The 13,072-nt window shown below is 33.5% G+C and overlaps 1 long non-coding RNA gene across 1 annotated transcript; it reads left to right on the top strand.

Annotated features, from left to right (window-relative positions):
* Window positions 1–525: 525 nt before the first annotated feature.
* On the top strand, window positions 526–6,787 carry LOC124368785. Its single transcript, XR_006923003.1, has 2 exons — window positions 526–757; window positions 6,318–6,787. It is a non-coding gene; the product is annotated as an uncharacterized LOC124368785 (long non-coding RNA).
* Window positions 6,788–13,072: the final 6,285 nt, after the last annotated feature.

Here is a 13,072-nt window from a genome sequence, read left to right as displayed (position 1 = left end):
ACATTGTCAATCCCAATTCAATTCTTCGGTTACGTCCCCTTAAAGCAACCCCCAAAAACTGTTAAATCGACCCATAAATACAAAACAACCGAAGCTAAATTGTCTAAGGACTCCAGTCTGGCCATAAACTAAGATCAAACGTTTCATAAGGTAATCTCATTTTGAACTGCCAATAGAGTATTTTACATCTTCTTAAAAGGTAACATATTCATTTTGAACCTCTTTTAAAATGTCGAATAACTATTGGAAAATATATCACTACGTACAATGAGCGCTGTCAATGAAGGCAATTGGAGGTGGAGCCTACAGGTGACCATTTCTGGAACCATCCAATACTCATCATGCGGTGTTGCTAACGTTTCTTAGCTTTGAGGCGTAATAATTAATACCAACTAAAGTATAAGGCACGAGTATAACATAAGGGACCAATCAATATTCGAACATTTTAGCAGTATGACAAAACTCTTTGTGAATATCATATTGTCAAATTTAATAGCTGTTGAATGTCATCAACACATGTTTTGGTAATAGTTCATAGTGAAAGAAAGTACACAATAAAAAATGTAGAATTATTTATTAGCAAATTATATAGTTTCTGAGTACATGTGTGTATATGCGCAGCCAGGACAACGAGAGATAAATATGTAAATATAAATCTCTCACATACAAGCCACATCTTCTTACCGTGAGTTAATGAAGACGAGATATCCTACAACTAGTATCAAGACTCAATGTTTATACAAGATTCCAGAAAAATGTAAACTATTCAATATCCTTACATGTAAAATCATGTTACAAACTTCGTTTTAAAAATAGAAACTAATGATTAAGAAAGAACGTAACGCATGAAATAATAATATTTATTGTTTATGCGCGTGTGTTTGTATAAAATTGCGCAAAATTAACAATTATCTTTCCCTATGAATTAAAATGTAACGTAAGTTTCTATAATCTAGCCTTTTCTTTATATAATTAAATATTTAGTATACCGGCCGCAGCAGTAACAATCCGTACCGAAATGATACGTATTTTCTTGATATTTTAATATTAATTGTACTGAGTAAGACGTCGAAAGAAATATAAATCTTAAAACTACCATTCTAAAGTACATTTTTGGTATAACTTTGTAATGGCAGTTAAAAGAGTCTGCAACTCTTAATCCGTTCCGTGTTATTTGAAAATAAAATGCATTGGTCAAATCCAATCTCTACTCTATAGGTACTACTAAAATATAAAGTATTGTTGGATAATGCGCTACAGAACGGCTTCTTCGAAGACTGTAAGCCATCGGTTATATTGAGAATTGACATATACAAATTTCATTTTGAGGAATGTAATCTGACCAGTTCCTAAAAAGATTAGCAAGACTAGTGTTTTCTTAGAAGTTGCGTGTTCATGCTTGTGGACAATCAGAGAGAAATAGACCTACAGTGACTGAAGAAAAAGGATTTCTTCTTTGTGTTCATTAAGTATGTGCTCTTTGTAATATCCATATGAAATAATCAATACATATATAAACAGAAAACCAAGATTTTAAAAATAAATATTGTATTTACAGACTACATTTCTGATAAAATGAACTTAATGGATTTTGTGGCCACCTTATTTAGTGGTAACGTATTTTTTTTGTATATTGAATAAGGAAAAGTGCTCGTCATAGTACAAGAAGAAAGACTGCCCATATAGGAAAGAATGATCCTTTCAGTGTTTATACTTTATAAATTAAATTTCTCAGTACCTTATTCATCAGCTTTTTCACTACATTGAATAATTATTTTCACATTTCCATACCAAATCGGTTCCATGTTTTAAATTATATTTTTTTAAAGCAATGCTTGGTGTATTTGATGTGTGGCAAAAATATATTTGCCAGTTTATACTGCGGCACTAATTACCGGGGGCATTCGTGATCAGGGTTTTAGGGATTTTGATCTGCGTCTCGAATTATATTTTTCATTTGTCGCCAACAGCACAAGGTAGCAGCAAAATTGCACTGATACATTTAAAAGGTACACTATATTGATACATTTATAATGTGAATTTAAAAGTCATACAGTAGGAGCCATTCTTCCTGTATTTTGATGATAATCTTTCTTTTATTAATCTTCCTGTATTTAAATGGCGCAAATACTGAACATTTCGTTTTTTTTTTTAATTTATAAATGTTTCATTAAAGTTAATATTTATAGTATAAAATTATTGTTAAATTATTAAAGCTTACAAATGAAATATTTTGAATATTGTTATATGGTATAAAAGCTTAGTAATTACCAAAAATGAACCGAAAAACTTATTACATACTTAGCATAAGATGTTTAATTAAGTTTATCCAAAGTTCATTATTACCGAGCAGCTTCAAAATATAACGATCACAACGCATTGACTTTATACGACGGTACTTGCATTGTGGCCGCGTTAATGGTTTTTATGATGAATAAACAGGCATTAGTACGAGCTGTTCGATGTGGCAATTTTGTGCTTCCTTACAATTGCTTATTCAAAGGACTTTTTTGGTGGCACTTTATAAAGTATTAAATGTTTGTAAATAGAATAGAATAGAATAGAATATATTTATTTTTCGAAAGTAATTACACTCCATCACAACTAAAATAATCTGGCGCAAAATTATCAAAACAGATGGTAATAATATTAATTCACATATAGTCTTAAATTAATGACTGCAATTAAACTATACAATATCACAAAGTATCATAATTAAAAGAATAAAAATACTATATATAAGTTTAAATGCAACACACATATTCTAGTATATATCCTATATATATTTACTTTCAAAAAACATAGGGCCTCTAAGGCAAAGCCTGTGTAGAGGTTCCTTCTCCAAGATTGAACATTTTGCCCTATTTTTATATTTTATTTAACTACATAAAGTCCCACTAAATAAATGCAATTGTGGCAATATAACTTCAACAAACCTAGCCGCTTAGAACAATGTTTGTTTCTTTACGATATAGATTTAACACAAATTAAACTTGTATATTAATAAGGTCATCAATATTATCTTTTTTTAAAAGCCAAAACTTCAATTTTTTTGCAAACAACTTAGCATTTGTACAATTTGCAATGCTTTTCGGAATAATATTAAAAATTCTAGGACACATAAAACAATAACTTTTTGTAAAAAATGTCAAATTTGGCTTGGGTACTTCCAAACGTTCTTTATACCTCAATTTATCTTTGTAACAATTATTTAATTCATTCAAATTCCCACTTTTTACAAAAAAAATTTTTAATACTTTATATACAAACATATATTTTAGAGGGAGAATTCTTAAATCTACAAATAAAGGCCAAGATGGTTCAAATTTACTTTTTCGTTTAATTAATTTAATAATTTTCTTCTGCTGTGTAAAAACTGGTTTCAAACTGTTGTCAAAAGTCCCACCCCAACAGAAAATACCATATTCCAGTCTACTGTTTACTAATGAAAAATACAACATTCTTAAGACATCTTCCGTTCACATGTTTTTCAAAAAATAGAAACATCTTAGTGTATTGTATAACTTTTTCTTTAAACTTTCAATGTGTTTCTTCCAGTTTACCTCCCTGTCTAAAATTACTCCCAAATATTTCAAACTATAAGTCTGTGACACAATTGCACATCTATTATCGCAATGGGTATTTTTAAGCAAACAGTCCATACATTTATATATAATTTCATTATCAAATTCTTGCTCACTTCTTAAATTGAAATTTATGTATTTTGTTTTTTCCGGACTTAAAAGCATACAATTGCTTGTAAACCACCATTGAATAGCGTTCAAGTCGGAATTCATGGCTTGCTCTATTTCAGTCCAACTATTTTTTACGTAACACAAAGCTGTGTCGTCCGCAAAAGATGTTAATTTTCCATTTAATTTTGCATTACAAAGATCATTAATGTAAATTGAAAAAAGAATTGCTCCCAAAACTGACCCTTGGGGTACTCCACTACTGATGTAACCAATTTCACTAAAAACGTTGTTAATTTTCACACATTGACTCCTTTTTGATAAATAACTTACAAACCAGGAATACGCATTTCCTCTAACACCGCTCATGTATAACTTTTCCAAAAGAATTTTGTGATCTACTGTGTCAAATGCCTTTTTTATGTCTAAGAAAATTCCACTAACTTTTTTTCCAGAATATAAGGACTCATAAACTAAATCCATGAAACGTTTTAATGCTACCTCTGTACTCAACCCTTCCCTGAATCCAAACTGATTTTCACTAAAAAACTTGTTTCTTTCAAGAAATGTAACTAGTTTCTTTTTCATTAATTTTTCTAATATTTTTGCAAAAGTAGAAAGAAGAGATATCGGTCTATAGTTATTGCAATCTTTAACAGAGTTATTTTTATGCAAGGGTATCACCACTGCAGTCTTTAACATATCCGGAAAAATTCCCTTTTCAAAACTTAAATTAACTAAATACAACAAAACATCTGAGATCTTAGGATAAATTTGTTTTAGCATACCAGAACTAATATTATCAATCCCAGGTTAAGTTCCACTCTTTAGTGAATTAATTACTCTAATCAAATCTTCAGCAAGTACTGGATCAACAAACATGGAGTTAACTGAGTGTTTTATCTTAAAGCAATTCTTAAAATAACATGAATTCAAATTACTAGGTTTTGTCTTCGTTATATCCAATGTATTCACAATAGATAAGAAAAAATTATTAAACTCATTACAAATAGTTTTAGTATCTTTAACTTCATTACCATTTATGTTCAGACTCTTTATTGATTTATTTTTTACTTTTTGACCTGTCACTTCATTTAATACTTGCCAGGTTCTTTTTGAGTCACCGTTACAGATTTTAAAAGCAATCTCATAGTATGAATTTTTTAAATTTTTTATTTCAATCTGAAGTTTATTCCTATAGCCTATTTTTTAAAATAATTAATTAATTTATCATTGTTCGGGTGATTTTTAACTTGCTCAAAAAGCTTGTTTTTAATTTTTATTTTCGCACATATATAATTATTCTTCCACGGTTTAATTTTAACTAAGCTTTCCCTAGCATTGCGTTTTTCAACTTTACATTCAGAAATGACTGACAGAAGCTTACTGTGAAAAGTATAAAATGCAGAGGACGGGTTTGTGTCACTGTAGACATCTTTCCAATCTACGCTATCTAGAGTTGTTTTCAGTTTGACGTAATCAATACGATAAGAAGGGCCAGAGCTCGCAGGTGACGTGTCTATCTGTCTGTCCGTCCGTTAGCGCACACTCGTACACTCAAGACAACCATCCGGTGGTCCGTTATGTTTGTGTCAACAACCATCACTTCCGCCTCCGTCATATATTTGTTTGTTATCTTTGTAAAAACGTGATCAATGCAGGAAATCGATTCAGCTGTAATTCTAGTTGGTTCTTTTATTAAACATTCGAATCCATTTGAGGAAAGAAAAGTATTGTATTTATCAACAGTTCTGTCATTAATAAGTAAATTAAGATTTACGTCACCAATAAAAAAAACATTCCTCTTATTATTGAAGTTATGGTTGTCCACAAAATATGTGTTAATTTCGTTCAAAAATAATTCCTTACTAAAACTGTGCAGTCTATAAATTGCAATTAAACAGAAATATTGAGAGTTAAATTTAAATTCTAATTTTAGCATATCAGCTGACATAATATTAACAATATTAAAACTATTGACTTCAATACCCGACTTAATAAATATTGCAATACCTCCAGCTCTATGATCTCCGTTAGGTTTTATGTAACTTGTGTAATTACGAATATTGTAAAAATTTATTTCATTTTCGTCAATCCAAATTTCTGACAATACTATTATTTCGGAATGCAAACCTCTACCATCCATTTCAGCCAAGAAGCTATCAAAATTACTCCTCATACTGCGAATATTTTGGTGTAATACCTCTAAATTCTTCCACTCTTTAGTCATTAAATTGTTTTTGTTATAAACTCATTTTCATTAACAAATAAAGATCCATCAAAAATACAATATACTACAATGTAATATATACAAGAGTCCATCAAGGTTCAAGACCAGATCAAAGAATATTAAATCAAAATTCAACATAATAATACAAAAATAACAGATGCGCCCTTTCCATAAACTCAAAATATTCATTTTGTTTATATTTATAATTCTAACTTAAAGTTTTTATTGCATTACAGCGCTTGACAGTTCCATAATTAGTTTATAAAGAAATTATAAAATAATATTATTTTGTAGCAATACAATAAAAATAACCCTTGGAATACAAATCAAAATACTGGAAAGGTTTACACTTGTGTAAAAATTAATACTAAATGAGACTATGTACATAATTACAGATACCGTTGTAAGTCCTCCTCACTCGAGATGACCTTGACTGGTGCTTTTCTCATGAAGATTTTCCCGTTTCGGACCCAGAGGAATTTGTAGTTCTTCTCACGCTGAAACTTCCTCGCCAATGCATGTAACCTCCTCCGAGCTGGTGACAGCGACTCATTGACATAGATCGGGCAATCGAAATATTGACTACGTAATAGGTTTTAAAATTTGGTTTATAGTTGTTGTAGACAGCAGTAACGAAAATGAATTTTTCACTGTGTGATGTAGTTTGAATATTGGAAGAATAATCGTCTACCGAGGGAAGAATGGGGTTTTCAACATGTTGTACCTGTTACTATAGAATCCATTAAACATAACATTAACGTATTCAAATTCTGTTTTCAAGATTTTATACGATTAAGAGTCGGCTGTAGAATCACGAGCTTGTGTTTTTCTTCATAAGAACAATAATAAACCTAGTTCACTTTAACGCCTTAATTTTATTATAGCATTATGGAAGGTGTATCATTTTAAAGATATAATTAATATGCATGCAAACTCTTTTATACAGTATAACTTACTTTTTGTTCATTTAAGTGATAAAGTACAAAAGTTGAGATTTTTCAGAGTAACCTATGAAAATATCTTAAAACAGGCTTTGTTAAATGTATCTTTAAAATGAGACATCTACTAACTAAAATAAAGTCGTAAAATTCTAAAAGGTTTATAACATTGTTCTTTTGTTGCTAAAATTAAGATGGCCGCCATAGTAGTTCCATTTTAACATCTGTAGCCTTATATTAAAATAAAATAAAAGACAATTTTGGAATTGTTTATCTCAATAATGATTTTTAATGTCAAATTATTTTTACTTAATGAACAACAAAAACCTAACCATTCTCTTACAATTATCTGCAATTAGGGTAGTTCCACTCACAGATTAGCAAAACCGGACTTGAGAGACTCGCAACACAATCTATGGAAGGCTCATTCATTAGAGTAGGTAATGAATGCGTGTCGCGTGGCTGTAAAGGAGACATTACGTTACATTTGGAATCATAGAACCACACAAGTCACAAAGTGGTATATTACAACCATAGCAAAGCACAGTAAGCATATAAATGTAGGGAAAGAACAACCAAATCTACAATAATAAATTTGTCAGTTCTCGAAAGATCATGGATAGAAATACCTAGTGATGTGTGTCCTGCTTTTTTTTTGGGGTAAGTAAGTCCAGCAGGGATCACTTCTGGTTGGTTTATACAGTTTGGTATATACTTCTGGTTGGTGCAGCAAAAACTGATGTGTCACTTAAATCTGGGCAACCTTATGGATATCCAGGAGCAGCACATCACTAACCGCAAATGTCGAGATTCTGGGGTACAAGTGTAATTCGATAGGTTTAGTCTACTGCGGGAGATGACTGTTGGAGTTGGCGGGGTTCATCTACTAAATACCAGACGTTCTTGCTAGCCTCAACAAGTGTGTAACACCCCCTGCTTGTTGTGATCGGAGAGGCTTGTTCAGGGCTGACCTCCCCTTCTTCCGAGGGACATGACTGAGATTAGTAGGTACCCTAATTCTTCCTTATGGGTAGGAGGCGACCCCTACTCCCTAACGTTACCCATCCTGAATATCCTGCCACTCTGGAAGCGGTGCTAAGGTTCGTATAAGACTAAACGCAATTTATAAGCTTCTTGTTCTAAGATAACAAAAAACCCCAACAAAATTGTAAAGGGGCTCATAACATCATGTTCCACTTTTCCTTTCACTCAATTCTGGGGCCCAGATTTGATGCAAAATCTCTACAGCATGGCACAGAAGTATTTCACTGAATTTTCTGTTGGTTATAAATGCTTAGTGTGGTTAAAAAACATATCTGTGAGATTTTATATATGATGTAGTCATGAACATCTTTGAAACGTGCTTAATACAAGCTAATCATTAAAACTTGTTTACATTAGTTGAGTATGAGGATTTGTTAGTACAGGACCTGGTATGGTAAAATAAGGTGAGTTGAGGTCTAAACCTAGATAACGGAATAGTTTCGGTAGGGAGACAGCCAATCAACCACTTTTCTGAACTTGCCCAATTCTTAACACCTGATATTTCCTATCCCAACAGCTCTCTTGTATATTCAACAATGTAGAGATAAGTGGTGGTGTCATCACATTATAATTGCTTCCTTTAAATTCCGTTGCAATATTTAAACTAAAGACGAAATGGGTAAAAGAGGAAACATTTATGTTTCTTGATATGCATGTTCATATAGCCCTACGTATAGTATAGTAACAAACCGTATATAAACCATCTGTTATATGGTTCGTTGTAACCTTTCACTTTAATTGAGCAGGTTACAAGTCCATCTATTGGTTGTATTTAGAAATTTATATAAATAATATCGAACATATTATAAATATTTTATAGTTCCATCTGAGAAACAGCATGAACTCTTCAATGCTAGTTTACCACTAAGGGCATTACAGAGTAAATGTTATTTTTTCAAATTAGCACATGATAAATTTATATATTTAATCTGATTTCTGCAAACTTTAATTAATTACTAGAAATGGACCATAAATGTCTCTTCTCTTAACCTAATGTCTTATCCAAATTTGTTTTTCTGTCTATATCCTCTTCCACCACCTCATTTACCCCTTCTATCTCTCTATCCTTTCAAGCATTTATTCAAGACGATGCACTTTTCACAGGAAATTTTGTGAGGCTATTCTCGGTGGGATGAAATAAATTAATAATCGGTCACAAAATACTAGAGTTACCATGGAACGCTCTATAAAGTATTTTCAGGGTTAAAGAAAATAAGCTCAGAATCCTGTAATAACATTTGCTGAAGGGTTTAGTCATCAGTTATCATCATCCCTAAGCAAGAAAGGGAAAGGAGTCAGTATTTTCACCTAGAGAGTAAGCCCTCCTCCTGTGCCTACCCGCTTTAGACTGTCGGAAATGTCCGTCTCAAGTAGCCTTCGCGTTTCAGAATGTGCTAAAGTAGTGTCAGAGGAAAGAAATTGGATAACAAATGAGCAACAGGCTGTCTAAGCACACCAGAATCTGCAGAAGAAGTTTTATAGAAATTAACCGAATAAACGGGGTGCAAAGTGGCGGATTCAAAGTGACAAAGAGCGTCATAGAAGCACTATGACACCAACGTTATCTCATCAAGTGTTGTATTTCAGAGCACATGCACCTGAGGACTTCCTGACCCGCTTCTAGCCTTCTCATTGTAAGTGATCAGACTGATGTGACCTGACTAGCTTCTTTCCTATCATCTAACACGCACTCAGTTTCTTTTCGTTCTACTGTCATCTGTAAGAAATATCTCCCAGTAAACTGGTCTCCTTTATTCTTTTTTCAACTTAATTCATTTTCCAGAATTAAGATGGAACATGCTGAGGGCTGCATGGTCAAGGGAGAACTTGACCTCTGATATGCGAACTTTGGATACCTGGCATCCTCCAGCCTAAAGTAGCCTTCTATTGATAGAGCGAGGGGCTGCTTGAGGTGACTTATTTATCCACTACTCGTGGGAACGCTAAACCCTGCTTACACCTGAAGAAAAAGAACAATCCAAAAGACTATCCCGGAACTGATCGTGGAAGATTCCTTGATCATCACTTACTACCCCAACGGGGAAAAAGTTCTTACTTTGCAGGGGAAAAGTCAAAATGGGAGTGTATAAAATGTTTTTTTAGTGACATTTGGCACCCCATTACTTTATACGTTTTCAAAAGATTTTTTTAATCTGTTTTACTGCCCAGAAAACCTTGGAACCACTTTGACAAACGCTTTCTAAGCTAAAAGTTCCTTTTTGTCGTTTTCCCACAAATCAGGATTTCGAATTACTTTTCTGATGCCCAGTCCAGTAAAAATGCTCTCCTTTAGTTTTGCTTCACTTAACTCAGGGAAAAGGTAAACCAATTGTTTGAAGGCTACTCCTTCTTTATCTATGGTCTTTACAAAATTTTTCATTAACCCAAGCTTAATATGAAGTGGGGCAAAAAGTGGGTTATTTCCTTCGCCTGTTAAATAAGAAGTTCTTTCTGGCAAATCTTTCTTCAGAAAATGCTGGTCAGTAACTCTACTATCAAATAAGCATAAGAAACAACAGTATTTTGTGAAGCCACCCAGTAGCAGTAGCCCCATAAGGATAGCTATAACCATTACGTCTTTTTCTCTCTTTTAAGCCTCAGCGTAAGCTATGCCGGCTTCGATGTACACTGGTATTATTAGTATGATAAACTGTTTATCGTGACTATACATGGTGGGACCTTCCCCGGAATTTGAACCCGCGATCTCTCAGTTAGAGCCGAAACCATATCCATTAGTCTAAAAAAGAGGACAACGTTTGTCACCTGAAATTTGCCATTTAAACTGTTCAAATTTTATTAGTTTAAAAATAGCCACCATATTATCATAAGTTTCTTTTATTGAGACGGAATAGGCTACTGTAATTGATAGATTTGCATTCCCATTGTAAAGTTACACTGCTTTAAGACTGTATTTACAAGAATCAATAAATATACGCCATTTTCAGATTATGATTTATTTCAAGCTTTTCATCCTCACAAACCGCCTTCCAACTTATAAACCACTAAAAATGCAACATTTTTTTTCTAAAGGAAGTTATGCTTGTGCTCTCTGCTAAAAGGTTCCACTCTTGTAACCTGGAACCTAGAAGTTCGGCTTGTTACTTAATTGGGCATAAATTACAAACCAAGTAATTTAATTAATTTTGCCGGATAATATGAAGTTTTTTACTACCTGTCCCGGGTTCGTAGTTAGGATCAACGGTATCATTAATCAGGTATTCGGTTTCATAAGACTCAATAACCTCATTAGCACTAAGATCTAGGTCTTCAATATCACTCCATTTCATTGGAGGTGTAGGTATCGGCAGGCATTCCCCATGAGGAACAGACCTCATTTCAGAATACACATTAGGATAGCCAATTTGATTTTTTTTTTTTTAATAGCCTTCAGTAATAGTGAAACAGAATTAGTAATAATTGAATTGATTACTTGGCTTATGCAAAACCATAGGTACAACAAATAGCTAAGAACTTCTATTACCTTTTGCATCTATTGAACGAGAGTGACATTGCACTGACACAACAAACATGAGGAACCCAATGTTTCTCTTGATCTCCAATCTTGCACCCAAAGTACAAACAAAAATATGCTTTTTCACATCTTTAGTAATCAGCCTTTCTTGATCTTTCACTCAGAAACCGGCCACAAACATAACAAAACTTATCAGGTAAAATTTTACACCTTCTTCGTGATGTACCTGCCATTGATGACGATTATAAAAGAAAACCGTACAATTTAAACAATTTTGATGACCTAAATACAATTTTACGCACTTAAGTAATCAAATATAATCTCTTCTCGAATACTACTGGAAATGAACAAACAATAAAACAACAACAGCTGCCAAATCTCCTTACCACTGGCTGAGCAGTGCTACCAACAGTGTTCTTGGCATTTTAAATAAACGTATAAATGTAGAAATCTAAAATGGATGTAACAAAAAATGTTACGTGTAGGGACATTTCTAGTTATTTATCTATTATATATGATCTAAATGAGCAACAAAAATGATAAAATGATTCATGTTACAAAACACTGTTGAGGTGAACAGGATCTCTTCACAGACGAAGACGTGAAGGGGGAGGGGGAGTGGGAGAGAGATTCCTCAAGCAATAATTTCGACTACCTAATTTCTAAACAGCACAAACGACTCCAATGAGAAGGTTCGTAAGTTCTTAAAGGTTCAGAATAAAGACTTTATGGTGGGGGAGTGGCATCTCCAGTGCAGGAGTGATTAGGGTAAGTCTGTGCTGCTTACTCTGGCTATAAACTGTGCCTCAGTGAACAAAATTGAAAATAAGAGACCCTGGTTCAGCTACAAGTTTGGAAAAATTCAGCTTAGGTTGAAAAGGAAAACTCAAAGGATATTGGCAGGCCTCAAAAAGTAGGACGAGAAGACAGAAAAGCCTGAGACATCCACAAGAGAACAGACCAATGCTAAAGAGATGGATCTGGAAGAAGCTGTAAACACATTGGAAGATCTGCTCCAAAAGTAACACTTGCTGAGAACAAGGAAAAACCAACCTCTCAATCTTCTTGAAGAGAGTCTCATACTGAATGGACCTTCGATTTTGGTTAAGGTTAAGAAGGGGGGCACAGTTTCGAAACAGATGGAAAAGAGTGATCACCTATGTGGGAAGGGGGAGATTGTAGAGAAAAGATTTAAAAATAAAACGCCCAATTCCAATAAATAACCACCAAACAAAGGCCGCAACTGACATCTTGGGAAAGAAGATTATTTCATCCGGCTTGGACATAGCCCTAATCCAGGAACCTTGATCCAATAAAGGCATAATCAAGAAGCCTACCGACTCAGGTTGGTTACCTAATTTATTATCAACTGTTAAAAACTCAGGAGGCTGTGTTTTGCCCTCAAAATAATTGATGATTTTCCTGTTAAAAAACTAATAATGAAAGACTTGAATCCAATGACAGTATGTGTGGTCACCCACAAGAGAAAAAGTAAGTCATTGTTGCCTCAGTACATTTCCCTAATCCATCAACAAACTGTTCACCAATAGAAGTAGTAAGTCTGCTCCAGTATTGCGGGAGAAGAGGATTGGCTCTATCTGCTGGGGCAGGTCCAACATGAATAAGGGAGGTGAGGAACTTCTCCAGTTCATCTTCTTTCATCCATGATCTTGAACTGGATTAACTATTGGCTAAA

Source organism: Homalodisca vitripennis, chromosome 1 (assembly GCF_021130785.1).
Source record: "Homalodisca vitripennis isolate AUS2020 chromosome 1, UT_GWSS_2.1, whole genome shotgun sequence".
In the NCBI taxonomy this organism is placed as follows: domain Eukaryota; kingdom Metazoa; phylum Arthropoda; class Insecta; order Hemiptera; family Cicadellidae; genus Homalodisca; species Homalodisca vitripennis.
Note: the sequence above shows the minus strand (reverse complement) of the source record. Positions and strands in the feature narration are given on the sequence as shown.